We start from the raw sequence: 25,403 nt of genomic DNA, 5'->3' as shown, positions 1-25,403 counted from the left end.
GAAAATTTACAAAGTATAGGAAGCAACTCCACACATTATTGTGAGAAAATTTACAAAGTATAGGAAGCAACTCCACACATTATAGTGAGACAATTTACAAAGTATAGGAAGCAACCCCACACATTATAGTGAGAAAATTTACAAAGTATAGGAAGAAAACCCTCAAAGTATAGGGAGAAAAATTACAAAGTATATGAAGAAAATCCTCAAATTTACAAAGTAGGAAGCAACTACACATATTAAATGGAGTAACTCCATATAGTATAGGAAGTAACTCCACATAGTAAAGGGAGCAACTCCATATAGTATAGGGAGTAACTCCACATAGCATAGGGAGCAACTCCATATAGAATAAAGAGCAACTCCACATAGTATAGGGAGCAACTCCACATAGAATAAAGAGCAACTCCACATAGTATAGGGAGAAACTCCACATACTATAGGGAGCAACTCCACATAGAATAAAAAGCAACTCCACATAGTATAGGGAGCAATTCCACCTAGTATAGGGAGCAACTCCACATAGAATAAAGAGCAACTCCACATGGTATAGGGAGAAACTCCACCTAGTGTAGGGAGCAACTCCACATAGAATAAAGAGCAACTCCACATAGTATAGGGAGAAACTCCACATAGTATAGGGAGCAACTCCACATAGAATAAAGAGCAACTCCACATGGTATAAGGAGAAACTCCACCTAGTGTAGGGAGCAACTCCACATAGAATAAAGAGCAACTCCACATAGTATAGGGAGAAACTCCACATAGTATAGGGAGCAACTCCACATAGAAAAAAAGCAACTCCACATAGTATAGGGAGCAACATCATATAGTATAGGGAGCAACTCCACATAGTATATGAAAAAATCAACAAAGTATAGAGAGCAACTTCACATAGTACAGTAAGCAATTCCACATAGTATATGAAGCAGCTCCACATATAATAAAGAGCAACTCCACTAGTATAGGGAGCAATTCCAACTAGTATAGGGAGCAACTTCATATAGTATAGGGAGAAACTCCACATAGTATATGAAAAAAATCTACAAAGTATAGGGAGCAACTTCACATAGTATAGTAAGCAACTCCACATAGTAAAGGGAGCAATTCCACATTGTAATATAGGGAGCAACTTCACATAGTATAGGGAGCAACTCCACAATGTCATAGTATAGTGAGCAACTCTACATAGTACAACTCCACACAGTATAGGGAGAAAATCCACATAGTATAGGGAGCAACTCCACATAGTAAAGGGAGAAACTTCACACAGTATAGGGAGCAACTTCACATAGTACAGGGAGCAACTGTACATAGTATAGGGAGAAACTCCACATAGTATAGGGAGCAACTCCACATAGTAAAGGGAGAAACTCCACATAGTATAGGGAGAAACTTCACACAGTATAGGGAGCAACTTCACATAGTATAGGGAGCAACTGTACATAGTATAGGGAGAACTTCACATTGTAATATAGGGAGCAATTCCACATAGTTAAGGGAGAAACTCAACATAGTATATGGAGAAACTTCACATAGTATAGGGAGCAACTTCACAAAGTATAGGGAGCAACTCCACAATGTCATAGTATAGTGAGCAACTCTACATAGTATAACTCCACACAGTATAGGGAGAAAATCCACATAGTATAGGGAGCAACTCCACATAGTTTAGGCAGCAACTCTACATAGTACATGAAGCAACTCCACATAATATAAGGAGCAACTCCAAATAAAATAGGAAGCAACTCCACATAAAATAGTGAGCAAATCTAAAAAGCAGAGGGCAGTAACAAAACATCAGTCCATCACCCCATTGGAAATAAGTAGAAATACTTTATGGGTTATCCTGTGATATATATGTCACAAAATTTTATTTTATTTATTATATAAAAGAGCTAGTCCATTTTTTTTTCTTAATATCATTCTGAGATATAAGACATAGCTATTTCTGTGATAATTTTATAATTGAATGTATGTTTTGTTATTATGTTGGTTTTTATAATATGATATTTGTAATATTTGTATTCATGACATATATATTCACGAATAAATCTATCAATCTAACTATGGAAACTGTAAAAGTTACATTTTGTTTTGGATTTTGTCTTGAATTTCTACATGTACATTTCAAATTTTCATTAAGGGCTTAAGATTTATGCGTACCATCTTTCTTTTTTCAAATCTGTAAGAAATATATTTTCATTTATGGAAAATTTCCAACAGGGGGTACAACAATGGAAGAAGTTTTCAATATATTTTAAAGCAATTTCCATAACATATAGTAAGTTGATACAAAAGTACTGCTAAATTCAAACTTTACCATTCGACTACAGCTTTAGAGGACTTTTGTTTTCAAAATACTGATTTAAAATTACATGTACTAGTAATCAGGTCGGAGACTTCCCCTGGATTGAGAGACAGTCTCTCGATCTAAACATTGTCTCTCGTTTGAAAGACAAAATGTCTTTCGATCGAAAGACTCAAATTAGCTTAAGCAATAAAAATCAATGAAAGAGTAATTAAAACTCTCTTTTTAGAATGCGCAAATTTATTTCAAATATAGAAAATTATCTCTCTTTTATCAAATTTTCAAAATCAATATTATTTGGGAATTTTGCTTAAGCATTATAATGCTTAAGCAAACTTCTATGGCAATGTGTTTCTTGTAAAGTTTACTTGCAATAACAAGTTGTTTCAATGAATAAATAATGCGACTGTAATGAAATGATTGTTTTGATAATGATTTCATGTTTTTTCAACACTTAAGCTAAATACTGTCTTTCGATCGAAAGACATTTTGTCTTTCAAACGAGAGACAGTGTTTAGATCGAGAGACTGTCTCTCAATCCAGGGGAAGTCTCCTACCTGGTAATGACAAGTAAGACATAAATTTGGTGGCATTCCTTAAGGTTATATTCAGTGATATAACAAACCGACATAATTTTAAAAGGCAACACTTAGTAAAGATAATAAAATAAATTTGAATTACAAAACAAAACATTTTTTACCTTTTCACTATCCAAATTTATCAACATTATACAGTTACACACTTGTTCCAGTAAGAGCAGCTGGCGAACAATAAAAACGTATAAAATAAAATCCTCCTTTGGCGTTTTATTTCGTATCCAATATTATATCCTTCGTTTGAGTATGCACAATTTATTTCTGCCGTTATGAACTAAATATTCCAATAAACGGATGGTAATATACAAATATATATATCTGTTATTCAAACAAGCAGAAAATCAACGCAGTGTGATGATAACTGAAATATCTATCCACGGTACTTTATCTACAGTCGCATCACTCTTGCAAATGAACATAAATTCCCTGTTCGATTAACCATACTGAAAATCAGTGCGTTATTGTGATTATTGTAAAATCCAGCATTTGTCCCCAAGTCGCTACTAACCTATTGTCACACTATACTGCAGAGAGTCGTGTTAGAATCGATCGATGATCTATCAATCAATATCAATCACATTGGATGAGATAAGGATCAGTAGATGTTGTAACTTTGACAGTTACATTGTGATATGTGATCAGAGATTGCTTGTTAACTGATAATTACAACAGGGTGGTTGTACTATAAGGTCAACATTACTATAGATTTTCAATTATATTTAAGCATATTAACTGTTATTCAATCAGGGCTGTTTGTATACAGGCGGGATACAAACATGATTATTCAGCAAAATACAAAAGCAAAGAGATATGTATCAGTGTGATACATACAGAGCAGAACAAAGCTAAGAAGTTAGCAAAATCTTAAAAAGAAAAGGTATTAGCATTAGGTTGGGGCTTCATCAAAAACACATTTGTACTAAAGGATTTGTATTAGAGAGTTTCCACAACATTTACATAAATTATCATTCATACTCAATATATAGATGGAAGGTTTTAAAACAAATAAAAACATTGATTATTACTGACCATGACAACAACAACTGTGAGAGAGTTCAAATGACTATAAATGTGACCATTATACACCTAAGGTGAAACAGGACTAGACTTAGCCACTAGACTACTAGGCTGATAACAAAGAATTTGTCTCAAAATTTCAGATTTTGTGATTTTTCTCTTATTTTGTATCATTATTTATTATGTAACAGTGACAACTGCCAGACTATTTTACAGATTTTCTCAGAGTACTGATTCTAATATTATCATTTTGATATTGAACCTAGGATACAGACCGGCTGTACACTAAAATTTCCAAACTCCTTATCACCTACAACTGATGCCTATCTAACAGAACTTTGTGGAGTACAAAAGTGGTACTCTAACTCACCAGCTCTCTCTCACCTTGTCTTGTCTGGATTTTAGCAAACTGCTTTATTTCTGATCATTTTGACCATTGATCCTGTCTGGAAACTGGTAGCTACCCCAGTGATATATGGTCCCCTGGCAAGCCAAGAAATTGACAGATTCTAAGATTGCATTATTTCCCAACAGCACAATGTTCATTTGCTGTTCAATGCACTTGATCATTCAGATAAAAAAACTGACAGATAAAATCTCCCCATAGCAAATATGGATTATATATGCAAACATTAAAGGTCACTCTGCTCTCCTGGGGGTTTGGAGGTCAATATTTCTGTTGTCACACCAAAAGCTGTTATCAAGTTCCCAGCATTATTCCAAATAGAACCTGATTAACCTTCCCATGACTTTCTTACATTACAGACTTTTACTTACACTGCATTGTCCATCAGGTAGAAATTAGGTCAAGTCAAAGGTTGGCTTGCCATAAACCAGTTTGTTCTGCTCAACCCGGGGCTAGAGGGTGTGGACGTTTGCATGCATTTCCACTACTGTCTTTGAACAGGCTCAATCAGACAGAGCCAGTGCTACATTTTCATTTTTGTAGTGTTGAGCAACCTGTGGACTTTCCAATTTTTTTTATTTCACTCTCTTGTATTACTGTCTTAGTGTCTGACTGGATCAATGTGGCATCTGGATGGTCCTGCTTTCAGCCTAATAAAGGTTACAATCTTAAAGAACCATATTTGCTTAGAAAATAGTATTGTGTATGTATCTGGCTGACAATTTGGGTTGTTTGTCTCTACTAGCTAAATAATTGTTAACCCTTATCATGCTGGACATGATTGATTCTGCCTTTGCGACCTGTGTAGATCATGATCAGCCTGCACATCCATGCAGTCTGATCAAGATCTACACTGTTTGCCATTCAGTCACTTTCTTTTTATAAAACACCCCTTTTAACAATTAATGGTACTGCCCAAATTGAAAGATGGACTAGTTAAAAACTTCCTATGTTCCTTGATTACTGTTGTTCACAGTATTTACTTCTACCTAATAAATAATCATTAAGGCAAAGCTGTCTACAGGTAGAGCATAAAGCTATAGCATGTGATAAATGATAAGAATTGCATTTAAGCTTTCACTTTCAATGATAAGACTTTACAATCACAGACAAATTATCATTCCATCTTGTTGATGACTGTTTTATGCTGTGCTTGCAGAAATGTGTTAAAAACCACTTTTTAGTTTTTGAATTTTAACGAGTTACCTACCTAGTGTTTTTAAATTTCTTAAGGAACTTAAATTTGTTCTCAACTTTGTCTGCTACCTCAACTTAAGAAGAGTACCCATACCAAAGTTAGGGACTTTGGAGACTAACTGTAAAGTTTTGCTCTCTCTCTCTCTCTCTCTGGGATTAAAACCAGTGACATTCAGGTAAAGAATGATGATATTATAGCATGGCATATTTGGTAGCATCTTTTTGGAAATCAATTTTCTTCATAGGGGCCTTTTTCAGTTAAAAGCTTTCCAAATTGATCTTTCAGGGATGGTATTTTCCAAAGATCCAGGGAGGCTAATATTTATTTTCATAGGTGTTCATAGCCATTAATAATATGACATAATCCATCAGAAAATGTTTATATTTTTTCTGTTCCTTGTCTTATTTCACAGCAATCATTTTCAGACTAAGTGGAAAGTTGCATAATATTTATTTCCAAGAAATAGTCTGACATTTTCTAGAGTATGCAACCGGACTTACTGGATAAAAGCATCGATTCTAAATATGGGAAAACTTGAACACAGTCCATTAACCTCTAACATTATGAGAAAATAATTAAATCATCATACAGGATTTTAATTTACTAATCAGTGAGGATAGTGTGTCAGTTAAGCATCAGCATATATTTAAAAACACTATTTCATTACTTGATATCTGATATGAGTGAATACAGCTATTGTTCTGACAATGATCCCTCATTAAATGAAATGTAAATCTTCCTTGATCACCTATTTCAAATAACAAACCCTGTTTATAGGCAGGTTACCCTATACAATTAGTAGTTAAGTACATGGGTGCTTTACAATTAAACAAGACTGCAAGATGGCTGACTTGGCACTGAATTACTCAATAGAATTAGTTACCGTAAAAACTCGAATATATTACACTAGCATGTATATTATGCACCCCCGATCTTGTATCAAAATCTTGGGAAAAATGCTTACTTTGGAATATATTACGCACTGAAAAGTCAGTCAGAAAACGTTGTATACAAACTCGAAATCGGCCTTGTGAAAATCACAATTGCTGCATAATTTTATTTCAGTTCATATTGCTTTTGTTGTATAGTTATGGATTATATCTCATAACAGTTGCTGTCATGATCTGTAAAATTTTCTCTTATTATTGTTTATAATCATGTTTATTGTACTTGTACATATTTTTACAGTGGACCATACTGTAAATTGGCTCTGCCAAATATGTCATCCACTATAAATAAAGTCGTTATTTACTTACATTCCGTAACAGATAAGAGTGGTTAATTTTTCCTAAAGCAAAATTAATTTTACATAAATATAATAGTATATTGAAGAAATATTATCTTAAACTGAGATCAAACTGTGAACAACAAGCAAATTCGATGAATTGGAATCCCCCTCCGAAAGGGTTTGTGGTGAGGAATGGCAAAAAAATATATCCGGCAAAAAGTTAAGGATGTTACTAAGAAGCAAATAATTTCATTAGTCAAAATTAATTTAACAGAAAATGAATGTTTTTTTTTGGGGGGGGGAGGGGGTCAGCGAGGTGACCGGGTGAGGGTACAAATCTTCACATGTTGATTATAAATATTGATGGAAAATTAAAAATGAAAAAAAAAAAATAAAACAAGAGGGCCATGAAGGCCTTGTATCGCTCACCTGACCTATTGACCCTAAAGATCATCAAGATTAACATTCTGACCAAGTTTCATTAAGATATGGTAATAAATGTGGCCTCTAAAGTGTTAAATAGCTATTCCTTTGATTTGACCCTGTGACCTAGTTTTTGACCCCACATAACCGAGATTTGAACTTGACCTAAAGATTGTCAAGATTAACAATCTGACTAAGTTTCATGAAGATATAATTATAAATGTGGCCTCTAGAGTGTTAACAAGCTTTTCATTTCAAATGACCTAGTGACCTAGTTTTTGATCCCACCAGACCCAGATTTGAACTTGACCTATAGATAATCAAGATTAACATTCTGACCAAGTTTCATGAAGATACAATCATAAATGTGGCCTCTACAAAGTTAACAAGTTTTTCCTTTGATTTGACCTGGTGACCTAGTTTTTGATCCTGGATGACCCAATATCAAACTCGTCCAAGATTTTATTGAGGGTAACATTCTGACCAAGCTTCATTAAGATTGGGCCAAATATGTGACCTCTAGAGTGTTAACAAGCTTTTCCTTTGATTTGACCTGGTGACCTAGTTTTTGAACCCAGATGACCCAATATCGAACTCGTCCAAGATTTTATTGATGGTAACATTCTGGCCAATTTTCATTAAGATTGGGCCAAAATTGTGACCTCTAGAGTGTTAACAAGCTTTTCCTTTGATTTGACCTGGTGACCTAGTTTTTCACCCAGATGACCCAATATTGAGCTCGTCCAAGATTTTATTGAGGGTAACATTCTGACCAAGTTTCATTAAGATTGGGCCAAAATTGTGACCTCTAGAGTGTTAACAGTCAAATTGTTGACGCTGCCGCTGCCGCCGCCACCGCCGACGGACAACGGACACAGGGTGATCACAAAAGCTCACCTTGAGCACTGTGTGCTCAGGTGTGCTAAAAATGGAGTGGGGGGTGGGGGATGCATGATCGGGGTGGTGGACATGCCTGGGTGGAGGAGTGAGGTGGGGGAACAGTACAACTTTGCATTTTGATGAATATTCATGGAAGGTTTGAAAAAAAAAATTTAAAAAAGGATTTTTTTTTTCTTTTTTTTTTGGGGGGGGGGGGGGGGGGGGGGAGGGGGAGTGGGTATGACCAAGGCAAGGTGGTGACCAGGTGTGGGTACACAACTTCACATGTTTATAATAAATGTTTATGGAAAAGAATGAAAGAAGTTTAATGAATTCTACCAATTGGTTGTTTGTTATGTACAAATCTGTGGATTTTTAAACAATTAAAGGGCAATAACTCTAAGGAAAATTGACCAATTAAAAAAAAAAAGAAATGACGGGCATCATCAAAGTATGTTGGGTCATATTTATTTCAAATTTCATGAAATTCTACCAGCTTGTTACTGAGAAATGGCTGCAGACGTGGATTGTTCATTAAATCAAGGGCAATAACTCTGAAGGAAATTGACCAATCCAAACAAAAAAATTGATGGGCATCATCGCAGTATGTTAGTTCATGTTTATTTAAAGTTTTATGAAATTCTACCTGCTAGTTACTGAGAAATGGCTGCGGACGGAGGGACGGACGCACAGAGGCACAGACGGACAACGCCATTTCAATACCCCACTCCCAATTTCAGCGGCGGGGGATAACAAAACTGGCACAAGACGTCATGCTAATCGCTGATAATAATTTGCTGTTTGATCTATAAAGTTTAACAGACCACAACTAAAGATGATCATACGTCTTCTTATTGGTTTGAATTGAGAAGTTTGTGTCGTTTTGAAAGATGCCATTCCGAGATATTGAAAAACAATTGAGGTTGATCCAATTCTATTTACTCTTTCTATTTATTCATTAAACATTTGAATTTAAACAGGAGGGTCATAATGACCCTATATCACTCACCTGTTAAACCTGTCCTTGGAATCACCAAGATAAACATTATGACCAAGTTTCATGAAGATAGGGTCAAAAATGTGGCCTCTACAGTGCTAACAAACTTTTCCTTTGATTTGTATGGTAACCTAAATTTTGACCCCACATGACCCAGTTTCGAATTTGCCTAGGAATCATCAAGATAACATTATGACCAAGTTTCATGAAGATAGGGTCAAAAATGTGGCCTCTACAGTGCTAACGAACTTTTCCTTTGATTTGTATGGTAACCTAAATTTTGACCCCACATGACCCAGTTTCGAATTTGCCTAGGAATCATCAAGATAACATTATGACCAAGTTTCATGAAGATAGGGTCAAAAATGTGGCCTCTACAGTGCTAACAAACTTTTCCTTTGATTTGTATGGTAACCTAAATTTTGACTCCACATGACCCAGTTTTGAATTTGCCTAGGAATCATCAAGATTAACATTCTGACCAAGGTTCATGAAGATAGGGTCATAAATGTGGCCTCTATGGTTTTAACAAGCTTTTCTTTTGATTTGACCTGGTGGCCTAGTTTTTCAACCCACAAATCCAAGTTTCGAACTTGGCCTAGAGATCATCAAGATAAACATTCTGTGCAAGTCTGTATCAAATCAAAGCATAAACGAAGCCTCTATGTGGCTTGAAGGGCCAAAATAGAAAATTGTGGACAGACGGACAACGGACAAAGGGTGATCACAAAAGCTCACCTTGTCACTACGTGACAGGTGAGCTTAAAAGAAACAACAAATGTAATAATATCGTATTGGTTTTACTTTCAAGAAAACAAAAATAGATACTACAGCGAGACTGATTCTGCTCTTTGCCACTGAGGTAATTTACTGCCATTGTCAAAACTTCTACTTTCATTTTCAATCAACCTCAGAATTGGCCAAAATAATTTTTTCCCAGGATTTTGGGCAAAAATAAGTGGTGGGGAGGAGGTATTATATATGGGTGCGCATTATACACAGGTATCTACGGTATTGTTGAAAGAAGTGAATAAGTTTCAAACTCAAACAATTATAAAGTTGATATTATTCATTAAAATGCATTACCTAATTCACACCAAGTAACTTAATTAATATGAAGAATTATCATTCTCAGTTTATTGCAACATTCTTGATGGCGAGATTCACCAAGAACATTAATTGCCTGACTCTTAAAAGAACAGTATCCCCACAGTAGATGAATCAGCGCGGAAAGAAAACTGCAAACAATATGTTTCTATTACATCTGAACCATACAACCATATCAAAGAAAATTTCCCACTGTGCAAGCATAAAAACTGCAAACCATTCTCAAAATATTAAGCAAACATGGGATGATGAAACATTACAGAATTGAGTCTTTTAATTGGTTTCTGTTAAAAAATAGATTTATGCTTCCATCAGGTTGAAGATGTAGGCGTATATGAGATATATGAGAAACTGCAACTGATTATTTTTGGAGAAAGCTTTGTGAAAATCAGACAGTTGATCACCTAATCAATAGAGATATAATTAACTTATCTCGCTCCCTTAGTCAGCAAGTAGAGATGATCTATTTGACTAGGCATGAGCTTCCTAATCACATTTTGGCGGAGTTTGCACTTTGATCAGTATTTTTTCTTGGAACATGCCTGTATCACAGCAAGAACCGCTTTGAGGCTTTGTATACCGTGACAATGACTTTTGACCTACTAATATATCAAAACAAAAGGGCCACTTGCAATCATGCTATGAAGTTTGACAGTTGTAGGCCAAAGTATTCATCATTTATTTAAAGTAAAGCAAAACTAGGGGGAGGGAAGTGGGGGTGGGGGGGGAGGGTGTTCATGTACAGAATACAAGTACTCCTTGTAGCACTTCGATACAGACATTTTTGTGGTAAGCAATCATAAGAAACATTTATCACAATAGTCCATTTACAGATATGATATCCAAATTTCATGTGGCTTCCTGCCAGTTTATTTAGCATTGCAAGTTATACATACTAAGCAAAGCATTTTACTTGAAAAGATTCAAGTTGCACAAAACATTATCTATTGTTAATTTTCCACACCAATAATTATGCACGACCTTATCAGTTATATAACATTATGTCAAACACAAATAACAAACATGCAATGAATTAAAACTAACAAAGAATACTATTTACCTACCTCAATCAGTATGTTTATAACTCCACTCCTGTTATCATAAATGAACAATTAAGACTTCAATGTGAAAAACCAACAATTTAAGTCCTCTTTATGTATAGGAAAAGCCACTTAGGTCTATTCAACAAGCAGGAAAAAATCCTATTGTAAACATTCTTGTTTACATTTACAATATTTGCACACATTTAACTTCTTGTGTGTGAAATTTTAGAACACATAATGGAGAATGAAGATCCTGGATCCTGCAGCAAAATGTCATCCACTGAAGAAAAGTACTATTATGCTCAATTAATGGAAGTGTAAAACTACACGTGGCCTTACACTTTTCACATAGAACAATCATTCTTTCCACCAAAAAGAATCAAGCAGAAATGCGATGCCTCACATGCATCACAGCATAATTGACAATATTGTTATAATGAAGAACATGTGTTACACAGGAGAGCCATAAGTAACCTGACTGACAAGGAAGAAGCTGAATACTCCATGTGACTTTCCCTCACTTTACCCTTGGTATTTACTGCTAGATCATTACAAAGGCTCACAATGTTTACAGTCTAGAGAGTTCTTGGTTAATATTCCAAGAACCAATTATTCTTGTGTAACAATCAAAGCATGCCTAGCCATGATGAAAACATTCTCTTCATGAAAACATTAAAGCCTAAAGGAACATAAACCTGTTAACAACCTGCTTTAAGACAACTTAGACACTATTATATAACTTTTTATTTACACTATATTTAAAGTACATGTTGCCCAGTGGATAAAGATGATCTGTAAACAAAATGTAATTTTCTGGCTCTCGCAAGCATGACAGTTGTGATGTTACCCCCACCCCCTTCCCTACCATCTAAACTAGATGCGTGTCAATAGTCCGAAGGTGCCCCCCACTCCTGTTACTGTACATGGTGTCATGACTCGGGTGAAATATTTTTAAGACATATGCAACATAAACTTTTAAGCACTTTGTGATTTTTTTGCAAAACTCTGGCCTAGCTGAGTAACATACCAAGGAGAAGACCAGGACCTGGTGCACATGCAAACTTCACATGCTATATAATATAATTAATCCTGTAATGTTTTATAACTCAAGGTCAAGTATATTTTGATATACATAGGACACAAACTTTTATCTTCTGACTAAGTCAAGGGCCGTTACTCTGGTCTTGCAAAATGAAATAAAGCAAACAACCAAAAAAACAAAGGTGCACAAATTCATAATGTTGGATAATATTCCTACATTATTCCTACATGGTTTCTTGACTCTGGTAAGTGAAATATGTTTAAGATATATGCAACACAAACTTTTAAGCACTTTATATGTATAAACATTATGTGACAAAGTGTACTAGTTCAGAATATAATTTTTACACAACTTAGCTGTACAAGTTCAGTAATGTACTTGCAAATCCTACATCAGAAAAAAAACCCACTAAAAACTGGACACTGGCCTTTTAAAGTGAATGTTGCAAGGTAAATAAATGTAAGGATATAATTATGAAGTATCTAGAAAACATACCTACTAATTCAGTTAAATCCTAATAAATGTCTCTTCTTTTACTCTGAATAACAGTATTTATATGCAAAAACTAGGATTTATCATTGTATTTACATTACAATTTAAAAGTTTTGAAGTGTTTACAGATATATCCATATAATAAGAAGAATCTAGCATTAACGAGACTAAGGTGTAATTACAGGTGTTTAACACCTACATTGAGACTGCAGAAGCTGCAACGAAAAAACAACAACAAGGAAGACACTATTTATATTGCCTGCAGGATGTTTCGAAATTCTGTGGTATAATTTGTTTTTGTAAGCCTTCATTTTCGTACACATTCATCAGCTAGCACTTTGGTTGCAATATACGACTGGAATATTTCGTTTTTTGTTACTCTGTATTTTGGAGAAAGTAAATTCTTCCATTGATGTTACTACAGTGTAAGTTACTTCCAGGTAAAACTTGTAAAATTTAACAACTTCAAAATTATTTTTTTTTACAGTTTTCGGTTAATGATAGTGGCTCACAGATTTTGAAATGTTACTACTCCAGAAACTAAACTGATAAAAAAAAGCATTTCAAAATGTATTTTATACTTACGAAATATGCACTAAGCTGTTAAATATTTCCATTACAAGTATTCTAAAAATAGCAATATCAAAACAAACTAAATTATCACTTCATCTGCAAATATCATTAACATTAGAAAAAATATGTTAAGATCAACCTTGAAAAGATAATATCTGGCAAGGGTAGTGTGCAGCCAGGCATATCAACTAAAATATTGAATATACATATACACCTACTTTACCCATTAAATCAAGATGAGGCTCGATTTTGTCAGTTAAATTAAAATTCAAGATTTAAAGATTTAAGGCTTAAATAAACATATACTTTATTGACAACTTAAGCACTTTAAGCTATCGTAAATCTATCACTACCTTCTTGATAATAATATAAAATATTTTTTGAGAATGTATACCCATACATGCCATAATTTTTCAGGACCTTTCCGGGATTCTGAGTTAAAATTTCCGGGATTTTTACCCTTTGTCCGGGACATACACCGTGACATTAGTATTCGTCTGTTTCATGCATAAATATCATAAAATTACATGCAGTTTCCGGAGATAAACATTGTTCCCTCGCTTAGGAATAATTTGCTGAAAATGTCGTCTAGCTTTCTAAGGGAGGTAAATAAGGTAATTCACGTCTATAGTTCGGCACGTGAATTGGTTGCGTTCCCGAGGTGAACTGAATTAGGATTGCTACATAAGAAGAATTAACCTGGTCATCGTGATTTAGAATCCAGCTTATTTGGTATCATTTTTATGCTTAAACGTTTATCTAATCATTAATAAAATGGAATCCTCAAAGGAATAAAATAAATCTTGTAGATAAAATCGATATAAAATATTTCGGGTTGGGTCAATTTTCATGGATCGGTCGGCAAATGCATTCAATAGTCAAAAGTTTAATTTAGTATATGTGTGACAATCAATCTACATTTTGAAAGATTACAACCGTTTAAAATAATTATCGTTTAATTGACCGTTATCAGCCATTTCTTCCAATCAAGGCTACATGTAGCTTCACCGCCTACATGCTAAAAACAACGAGATTTTCGGCTATTGTTCCTAATATTAAATGATCATAAAACTGTTATTGATTGCATAATTTTGTCAATTCATAATCAGGGTCATCAAAATAGCCGACTGTAAATTAATCTGGGTCATCAAAAGATCGCAGGGCGCATTCAATATGAGTGTTGATCGGAGCTGGCTTAATCAACATGTGTCCAGCCCGAGGGCATGAAACTGATTATCGGATAATTAGGAATAAACAATGTGACACCGGGGACTGTTTATTGTGTTTTATTAATGTAAAATTCAACAATTTATAGACCAAAAAAACTAGTTTTTTGGGAGGTTATTTTTGTTTTCTGTATTTTTAATTTTCTGGGACATTTCAACACTGTCCGGGACACCGGGACGAGTATGTGATTTCCGGGACAATCCCGGACAATCCGGGACGTATGACATGTATGGTATACCTTAAGTTTACAAAATGAGGTTGCTTACTGAAGAACAACCAAGTGAAATAAAATATCTGCGTAGATTGATCGGTACCATGATTAGGACGGCCAACCCACGTGACCTAGTCTGGCTACCGACTAGATAATCTTTTTTTTTTTTTTTTTTAAAAAAACAGTAATTCTTTTATAATTTTATATTCTGACTTCACCAGTCTTGGCTCTGATTATCTACGTATGTTTTGAGATGAAAAGGGACATAATTATACAAAAATTGAATAGCCTCAGGAGTTATCTCCTGTGAACAAAACATAGGGTCTGAACACAGACTACACATGACCCTACACATGGAAAATTTGATCTCAGCGTTCACATAACCTACACATTTTGTCTGTGGCAGAGTACCCTAACAATACTGAGGCTGTTTGGCAGAGACTCTATGTTGAGTAAATCACACTGACACATAGTATTTTATAAAAATCTGTCAAATAATGAGGAAATAGCACAAAGTATCTGCCATGTATACAATACCGAAATCATGTGCGTTGGCTTTTAGACTAGTTAGGTAAACACGGTACCAAGAAAACAATGCCTCGGCAATTTTAATCTTGCAAATATTTTCTCGGAAAAATATTGAAATTTAAACAAAGTAACGCTCACATATAACACTGAATGACTGTTTTCATTGTATGGTAACTTGTGATGACTGGTAAATCATTGTTAATTCATGACATACTAATTTCTTTACTCTTATCACCTTTTACAAATACAGTATGTTTATATTGTAATACGGTTGGTGGGGTAGCGACGATGTTGTGATTTCGTTTCGGACCTATTAAGTTTTCAAATTTTCCGGAGCCCTGGAAATAGGTATATGTATATAATAAAAGGGTCATTAAAACAGAAGCTTGATCTACAATGACACATTCAGTTCACATGCCTTGTGGGATCCAGGCCTGGCATTTAAGTCCACTTGAACAAAACACAACATTGCACATCAAGCTACTGTTATATATAACTCTATCTGATCACATGTCACATCTTCAAGTAGGTATAGTGGACGCAACTTGACCCCGATGGTTGACCTTTGCATTATAATACATAATAAGGCACAACCTATTATTGAAAAGGAGTATAGGTAAAACACGAGCTGCACGAGAAAAAGGAAATATGAATTTGAGTAAATATAGATTATTGTATTGGAAGGTTTTAGCTGATCAAATGTAAGTATATATACTTTGATACTGCACTGTATACAAACTAATTCCATATAAATATACACGGCTACCCTAAGCACCCTTGATTTCTATAATGAAATAATCGATATGAATAATCGGCCTAAGGTCAACCATCGCGGTCAAGTTGCGACTACTATAGTGTACCTGTATCTACATTTAAAACAGTAACAAAAAATTCTTATATCTAAAAGTACTGTATAAATCTAATACATGGTTTCAGCCAAAATGGTTTGACTTTGTGGATTTCAAATTTCAGATGAGAAATTCACAGACTCACACAACCATGAAATCCATGTAAAGTAGTCCCCCTTTAATACTAATGTTTACACAGTAAAAGATTCCTACCCAATCTGTGGAACTATTTCAGACGTGTCCTTACATTTGCTGAAGAGCTTCTCAAATTAAGAGGATTATACTTAAATCTTAATGTAAGTAAAGTCTGATTTGCACAAGGATAATCCTTCAAAAATATTAAGACATTGCACAATCTTAGATAAAGTATTAAAGATTAATGTCAATGTTTTAAATTTTTGTCAGTTCTTTTGCTTTTTAGTTGAAAATAAAAAGCCAAAATAGAAGAAATTCAGCAAGTTCCTTGTTTCATTTATTTATGAATCTATTAGATATATGTAAAAAGTTATTTACTATGCTATCCACACAAACTTAACTCAAATCAGACTTATGAGTTATGGCCCTTAAATAACTCTAATTTCTAATTACCTGCAAAACAATAGCAAGGAAGATAAAAAAAAATATAACTAGGATCTAACTGTACCTGTAATACGTCTCTTTACTTGATGGAAAAATACAGAATACCCTGTACAACAATATCAAATTTGTTTAAATCAATGTTTTAGTTTATTTTTTTTTTCAAATTTCCATGTAATTAATCTAAAAGCTGGATTCAAATCAAATACAGAAAAGATGCATCCTTATTCTTACTACAAGAGGTCCATGAAGGCCCTGTATTGCTCACCTGACATATTGGCCTAAAGATCATCAAGATTAACATTCTGACCAAGTTTCATGAAGATATAGTCATAAATGTGGCTTCTAGATTGTTAACAAGCTTTACTTTTGATTTGACCTGGTGACCTAGTTTTTGACCCCACCTGACCCAGATTGGAACTTAACCTTAAGATCATTAAGATTAACATTCTCACCAAGTTTCATAAAGATATGGTCATAAATGTGATCTCTAGAGTGTTCACTAGCTTTTCCTTTGATTTTGCCTGGTGACCTAGTTTTTTACCCCACAAGACCCGGATTCCAATTTGGCCTAAAGACCATCAAGATTAATTTTCTCACCAAGTTTCATGAAAATACAGTCATAAATTTGACCTCTAGATTGTTAACAAGCTTTACCTTTGATTTGACCTGGTAACCTAGTTTTTGACCCCACATGACCCAGATTCAAACCTGACCTAGAGGTCATCAAGACAAACGTTGTGATCAATCCCCATGAGTTCCAAACTTAAAATTAGGTCTCTAGAGTGTTAACAAGCTTTATCTTTGATTTGACCTGGTGACCTAGTTTTTGATCCCACTTGACCCAGACTAAAACTTGACCTAAAGATCTTCAAGATTAACATTCTGACCAAGTTTCATGAAGATACAGTCATAAATGTAGCCTCTAGAGTGTTAACAGGCTTTTCCTTTGATTTGACCTGGTGACCTAGTTTTTGACCCAACATGACCCAGATTCAAATTTGAGGTAAAGATCATCAAGATTAACATTCTGACCAAGTTTCATTAAGATATGGCCATAAATGTGGCCTTTAGAGTGTTATGTAGCTTTTCCTTTGATTTGACCTGGTGACCTAGTTTTTGACCTAGATTCAAATCTGTCGTAAATATCATCAAGATTAACATTCTGACCAAGTTTCATTAAGATATGCCATAAATGTGGCCTCTAGAGTGTTACGTAGCTTTTCCTTTGATTTGACCTGGTGACCTAGTTTTTGACCCAACATGACCCAGATTCAAATCTGACGTAAATATCATCAAGATTAACATTCTGACCAAGTTTCATTAAGATATGCCATAAATGTGGCCTCTAGAGTGTTATCTAGCTTTTCCTTTGATTTGACCTGGTGACCTAGTTTTGACCCAACATGACCCAGATTCAAATCTGACCTAAAGATCATCAAGATTAACATTCTGACCAAGTTTCATGATGGTACAGCCATAAATGTGGCCTCTAGAGCGTTAGCAAGCTTTTCCTTAGATTTGACAAGGTGACCTAGTGTTTGACCCCAGATGACCCAATATCAAACTCATCCAAGATTTTATTGAGAGTAACATTCTGACCAAGTTTAATTAAGATTGGACCAAAATTGTGACCTCTAGAGTGTTAACAAGCTTTTCCTTTGATTTGACATGGTGATCTAGTTTTTGAATCCAGATTACCCAATATCAAACTCGTCCAAGATTTTATTGATGGTAACATTCTGGCCAAGTTTTTTTAAGGTTGGGCCAAAATTGTGACCTCTAGAGTGTTAACAGTCAAATTGTTGACGACGGACGACGGCAGACACAGATCACAAAAGCTTACCTTGAGCACTTCGTGCTCAGGTGAGCTAAAAACCAAGCTTACTGCATCATACAAGATGACCCCAATGTCCAAAGACTATTGCACTCTTCATTAAATATCAAGGCAGTATTACCAAAGATACCTATGAACAATGCACACTGGTCTGTAATATGCACCCCCTATTTTCATGCAGATTCCTGGTACCAATTTTTTTGTCAGTTTTGTGGTAGACTGAAAATGAAAGTAGAGTTTACATTGACAACAGAAATAAACATTACCTCCATGATGGACAGCCTAAATGATCTCACTAGACTTTAAAGTTTTGTTATCTTAAACATAAATCCAATGAAATATTGTTATCTTCATTGTTTCTTTTGCATCAATTTTATAATATTTTTATGAATGACTAGAAAGTAGAGACCGTACCATAGCTCTTTGCATACTTTGATTTTTCAAACTAAAGTGATTTTTACAAGTGCACCGGTTACGATAAAAATGTAAACAACGGACTCTGTCTATATGAAACTTTGAAATGAATGAATGACAGTCGATCTTAGTCATAATACTGATTGACAGTGAATGCTAATGACTCCATGTGTAGCAGAAAGGTATTTAGTTTGTAACGGTAATTTCTCATCAATTGAAATCCTCTCAAAACTGGTAAAATAATTACTTATATTTGGACAAAACTCACCGTCTTTGCCGTTCGACAGCTGCAAAAAGGGCACATATAAAAGATTCAGTGTAAGTAATATTTCACTGGTACTACCAGTTAGTAAGTTCATACTCTGAACAACACGTCAGAGAAATTTGGGCAGATTTGACCGATTATGACGTTGGCAGCTTTAGATTATATTTTTTCTTTACACAAAAATTGCCGTTAGGTAACAAAGCGAGTACGCCGATAATCCGGAGTCCACCGATTATTGTTCCAGTTCACGCAATGTAATCCAGCAATTAAACTGCATAGCTATTAGCTACTGCTGTTATAGGGAAGTGGTAGAGTGTCTGCCTTAGGTGTGAGAGGTCCTGGGTTCGAGTCCCAGTTAGAGCTTAACTATTTAGATTCTGCTAAAGCATAGTTTTGCTGTTAATAGACTGTTCCAGATGTTCTAAATTTTTAGCACACAGTATCATGGATCATTATTTAGCAATCCAGATCGAAGTTGAATGTTAAATCAAATGCACCCAATTAGAAAATATTGACTATATTATGTCCCTTTGATGTTTATGCTCTCCATGTTCAAGAAGAGTTACATTTCCTTGATCACAAAATTTTCGTTAACATGAAAATATTAAATGCTCATAAGTCCGCACTTCTGGTTAAAATATTGTCTATATTTCTGTTTTTGAGAAATATATGGACATTTGTCTTCATTTCAAAGCTTTTTAACTTCAAACCTATGATTTGAAAAACTTAGGTACTATCTCTATAGAAAGCAATTCTTTTTCAGTATCTCTGCGTGACATCTTCTTTCAATCTTAATGACATGAGCTTCTCAATTTAAGCCAATCACATAAGAAGTGCATGACTGTCTTTTGTTCCAAAATGTTAAAGATCAAATGCCGCCCATAATTATCAGCAACTAGTGTGACACCTTGTGTCAGTTTTTTTTGTACACAGCTCCATCATGATTACAAATAATACTTGATCTTAAAATATTAGTATCACATTTATGATTTTTGATCTTTCTTCAAAATACTACTAAATTTGTATAAAACAATTTTTGTTTAAAAAATAAACCAATCTCTTATTACAGAACGTAATGAAAATCTTAGTTTTTAGCCTAGACAGTTTTTAGCTTCTAGTTTCCCTTATTCAGGTGGGGGGGGGGGGTGGGGGGTCATTGAGGGGGTTCCGTTGGTAAAAAAACTGCACATTATGGAAAAAGAATACTTTGAAGCTGTAAGAGCAAGCTCAAAGTTACAGTTGGGTTTTTCAATGCTTAATTTTTACATAAACTTAAAGCTCAAAAAACGTTGTCTTACATTACATGTATTAATTTCAAACTGACCATTTTTTTTCTCCAAGTTTTTTCCAAGAAAATTGAGGATAAAGCTTGGACATCAGATAAAATCTCAAAAATTGTCCTAGGACACCCAGGACATTGTAAAGCCAGGTGGGTTCGAAAACTTGCTTGGGATGTAGAATTTTTCACACGAGGCAGCCATTCAGCTGGCTTACGGAAAGTCAGTGGCTTTACCAAGGTCCCACTCATGCTTGAAAAATGAGGGAGTCACCTGGCGATCTTCCTGCTCCATAAAAAGCATTTGGAAAAACATCATAATGACCTAAACTGCATTGGTGTGACTCTAAACACTATAAAAATAATACAAACACTTAAATGTTCTAAAAGTACACTCACCGATATAATAAAATAAAGTGCTGAACACAATGCCAAGTTTCATGTTTAGAGCACTCCTACACCAAAGAAATAAAATTAATGTTGCTCATTTATGAATACTGTGTTTCATGTTTGAAGAGTACTCCTAAACAAAAGAAATAATTTTGCCCAGTGGTGAAGCCTGTTTCTGTATATCTCAAGTGTCTTCTGCTTCTGTCTACCCATACATCACAGTTATGAATCCTGATATAATAGATTCAGTAATTTTACAAGGGTTTTATTTTTGAACAATTTCATTTCATTTTTCACAGAGATACAAAAATTCAAAACACTTGTCTCTGATAAACTGCATTATAATCAGAAGTATATCCAGTTAATTATATGGTGCAAATTCATGAAAAGGATAAAATCGTAAGAATAAACTGATGCAAAAATTTCCCAATCAACTATATGTTCCCTTTACCACACTGACTGAGAAACTATATGTTCCCTTTATATGTTCCCTTTACTACACTGACTGAGAAACTATATGTTCCCTTTACCACACTGACTGAGACTTGCACTCTTTTATCACAAGTACCAAAGCAAAACTCTGCTAGCTTCAAAGCTGACCTAGTGCCCAAGTCTGAACAAAATCCCAACATCAGACTTGAATTAATCCTTTCATAATTAGATTAGGATTATACATATTTCAAATTGGGGTGGATCAGCATAAGGTCAACTGCTCCGCACTAGTTAAGACAACATAATTTTTTACAATTTAAATTATTACACATCTCACTGCGTTCAACATTACAAACAAAGTTATAGGCTTGTGACCAAAATTTTAAATTCTATATTATTGAAGTCTGAGCTACTCTGCAGCACAGTGGGGCAATCAATTAAAGTGGAATTATGTGCATTTTTCAAGTAAAAATCCAGCTGAAATAAATGTGTGTGTAAAAAGAGTGGAGGAAATTGCTTTTAACCCAATATACCAAACTCTTCCTGTTACTAGTATGAAATAATAAGTTTCCAAATATGACTTTTCTTATTTTGACTGGGGCAGTCTTTTTTTAAAAAAAAAATCAAACTGCAAGCAGGAGTTGCTGCCCTTCTACTTCAGAAATCTCTACCTATAGTTAAGGGAGATCACTGCATAGAAGACTGAAGAAAAGAACTATTATTCTATTAGTCTGATTTCTTTATTTCTAAAGCATCAACTTCAAATACATATGCCTCATTATTGTTAATCTAACACATTTAAATGCACAGCAACCGGAAATTGCTTTTATAAAACATTCGCCAAAAACACACTATGCAGTAAGATGCACATAATGCCACTTTAAATTTTGCATCAGTTTTTTTCATGGAAGCCTGCACCTGACCCACTTAAAACTATCTGTGTCTTACTATGCCCCTGCTAAGCCTTATGCTGGAATTGTGCATAAAACTTGGCTCTCTTTCAAAGTTTCTTTTTTAAATTGACCAATTAACCCGCTGGCCACTTTATTCAACTCCCTATAGAAAAGTCAGCGCTAGTAGTAGAACACGAAATGCCTCCCTTGATGCATTCAGTAACTGCAGAAGGAACAAAAATTATTTGGTCACTGTGCACTGGACGTTTGACGTACTGACCTCAAATCAATAATTATGGGTCATTTAGCAGTCATAAGTGACCTCCGTATCAAATGTGATCTAAGACTAAAGCATTCTCCAGTTATTTGGCAAAAAAAGTTCTACTGTTTTGGGTCAATATGACCTTGACCTTTGACTTACTGACCTCAAAATCAAGGGGTCACCTGCTGGTCATGATCAACCTCCCTATTAAGTTTTGTGATCCTAGGCCCAGACATTCTCAAATTATCATTTGGAAACGGTTTAACTGTTCCACTGGCCACTGTGACCTTGACCTTCAATCTACTGATCCCAAAATCTATACAATTCATCTGCTGGTCATGATCAACCTCCCTTTAAAGTTTCATTACCTTAGACCCAAGCGTTCTCAACCCAGAAACCATTTAACTGTTCCAGGTCACTGTGGCCTTGACCTCTGACCTACTGATCTCAAAATAATAGGTGTCATCTGCAGCAGGCTGGTCATGACCAACCTCCCTATCAATTTTCATGATCCTAGGCCCAAGGGTTCTTGAGTTATCATCCGGAAACCGATTGGTCAAACTGACTGACGGACCGACATCTGCAAAACAATATACCTCTCTTTCTGAGAAGGAAGGTATAATAAGTACAAAGAGGGAGATAATTATAAAATCATTTCAGATTGTAACAGATCTTGTGCCCTACACTTCCTCCAATTGCAATCCAACACATTATTTGATAGCTCTCTTTGGTTTGGTTGAAAAAAGTGTAGAAAGCCCCAACCAATAGTCAAAATCAAGCAATATCATGTTTTCTTTGATTTGAAATATTTCGCAAGTATTTGGCAGAATGCATAACTTTAATTGTCACTTCTGAATGGTAGGTATCAGTAGGCATGGCCTCTATGCACAAATAGGAGAGAAATTGTAAAGATTTTGGATAGGAATTACAATTTTTGGTGTCTGTAATGTTTTGTTATTGCAAGAATCACATTTTAATAGTTATCTCTTTGATTCTGGGATAAATAACAGGGGCAGTTTTTATAATGAAGGCTAATGGCACAAGAAGACCAAGATGGTCCTAGGTCGCTCACATGAGAAACATACCATAACAGTGTAAACATGTTACTTCATGAAGTAAATAAATATTCTAACTAATTTTCATTAAGATTGGACCAAAAATGTGGCCTCTTGAGGGTAAGCAAGTTTTTTCTTTGATCTGACCTAGTGACCTAAGTTTTGACCCCCAAATGACCAAAATTTGTGCTTGTCCAAGATTCCATAAAAACAAACATTCTGACAAAGTTTCAGGAAGATTGGAGCAAAAAGTGGCCTCTAGAGTGTATACAAGCTTTTCCTCTGATTTGACCTAGTGACCTAGTTTTTGGCCCCATGTGACCCAGATTCGATAAGACATTATGATAAAGATCATCAATTATTCTGACCAAGTTTCATAAAGATTGAGTCACAACTGTGGCCTCTAGTGTTCAAAAGCTTTTCCTTTGATATGACAGGGTGACCTAGTTTTTGACCCCACATGACCCAGATTCAAAACTGACCTAGAGATCATCAAGACAACATTCTGACTAAGTTTAATAAAGATCGAGTCACCACTGTGACCTTTAGTGTTCACAAGCTTTCCTTTAATCTGACCTACTGACCTAATTTTTGACCCCACATGACCCAGTTTCGAAGTTGACCTAGAGATCTCCAAGACAAACATTCTGACCAAGTTTCATAAAGATTGGGTCACAACTGTGGCCTTTAGAGTGTTCAAAAGGCAAATGTTGACGGATGCTGGACAACGCACGGCGGACGATGCATGACGGACAATGACAGGTCACAATACCTCACCTTGAGCACTTTGTGCTCAGGTGAGCTAAAAATTAATAGCAACACCTGACCTTTAAAGTATAAAAGGGGATAATTAAAAAATTGTTCAAGCTAAAAGAGTTATGATTCTGGTGCTTTACTTTTCATCTCTCTCACTTTTACTTTCATTGTTTCAAGTGATGTTAAATTCTTGTTAGACGATTTATTAAGGTATCGTCTGAAAAGCTGAAAAATACAAAACAAATAGTATAAAAAAGGAGATAATTCTAAATTTCTTCAAGATAAAAGTAATTTTAAATGTTTCTTGTGACTTAATGTCTCCCTCTCATTACCAACAACCATTATATCAAGTTATATTAACTCTCCAAAAATTAAGTTAATGTCTTAAAATTAAAGAAAATGAAGAATTTGTTCTTGTGAATAGCAAAAAAAAAATCAACATGATGTTCTTTTTTAAAGCAGTTATAATTTTTTGATCCCTGATTTCACTTTATTTCCATTTTTTCTATCTCTTCAGATATCTATCAGTACTTTTTCAGAAAATTTAGGTCAAAAGATCTATGAGCTAAGCTATAAGACATTTATGATCAACATTTCTTTGGAAAATTTATAACCTGTTATTCTCTGTTTTATCCATCCCCTTCATCAGATTCCATCAATTGTGATTTACCAGTACAAATATTCATATAACATAATTCTGGCTTAACATATACTTAACAAAGATCTAAGAGGCTACAAAAATAATATTTTCTAGATGGACTTACGTCAGAATAAATATAGGTTTACAGATTGATTATGATATAACAGGAAAAATATAGAATTATACTAGCAGACTAGTCAAGTTTAATACTCCGGCCACAGGACAGTACTGAATTCACCTTTAATTCCTGTAAATATCTGGGGTGAAGGTCATTTAACACCTGATTAAAAACTACATTTTGACTGATTGATGAAAAATTCCACAAGTTTTCGAATGGAATAAATAATATTTTCTTAAGGGGTGTGTAGTAGACTAGCTCCTAGACTATGATATATCTTTTTTTTACATTTTTATGATTAAATGTAGTGAACTGAGCCAGTCTATATTCTATGACCAATATCATAATAATTTCAACATCATT

The 25,403-nt window shown here is 34.7% G+C and overlaps 1 protein-coding gene and 1 long non-coding RNA gene across 11 annotated transcripts in view; one reads left to right on the top strand and one right to left on the bottom strand.

Annotated features, from left to right (window-relative positions):
• The window catches only part of LOC123564584 (G protein-activated inward rectifier potassium channel 3-like), a 159,702-nt gene that overhangs the window by 70,799 nt on the left and 63,500 nt on the right, over positions 1 to 25,403 (bottom strand). For 2 of the 9 annotated variants that reach the window (XR_008369938.1, XM_045358265.2), the window contains exon 1: positions 11,227 to 11,674. The exons of 2 other annotated variants lie outside the window; for them this stretch is intronic. The gene's annotated coding sequence lies outside the window, so the exon portion shown is untranslated. Of the gene's footprint in view, positions 1 to 3,011; positions 3,313 to 11,222; positions 11,675 to 12,742; positions 12,933 to 13,324; positions 13,462 to 25,403 lie in introns of those variants that run through there. 5 more of the 9 variants (XM_045358267.2, XM_045358266.2, XM_045358269.2 and 2 more) reach the window with 5 other exon arrangements.
• The window catches only part of LOC128555281 (uncharacterized), a 67,833-nt gene that overhangs the window by 40,877 nt on the left and 1,553 nt on the right, over positions 1 to 25,403 (top strand). Inside the window, exon 1 of one of the 2 annotated variants that reach the window (XR_008369941.1) lies at positions 12,961 to 13,164. The exons of the other annotated variant lie outside the window; for it this stretch is intronic. This is a non-coding gene — a long non-coding RNA (uncharacterized LOC128555281). Of the gene's footprint in view, positions 1 to 12,960; positions 13,165 to 25,403 lie in introns of those variants that run through there. 2 annotated transcript variants of the gene reach the window in all.

The sequence above is a fragment of the Mercenaria mercenaria genome, chromosome 2, assembly GCF_021730395.1.
Source record: "Mercenaria mercenaria strain notata chromosome 2, MADL_Memer_1, whole genome shotgun sequence".
Lineage (NCBI taxonomy): Eukaryota > Metazoa > Mollusca > Bivalvia > Venerida > Veneridae > Mercenaria > Mercenaria mercenaria.
The sequence above is the reverse complement of the archived record's forward strand: the minus strand, read 5'-3'. Positions and strand labels throughout refer to the sequence as shown.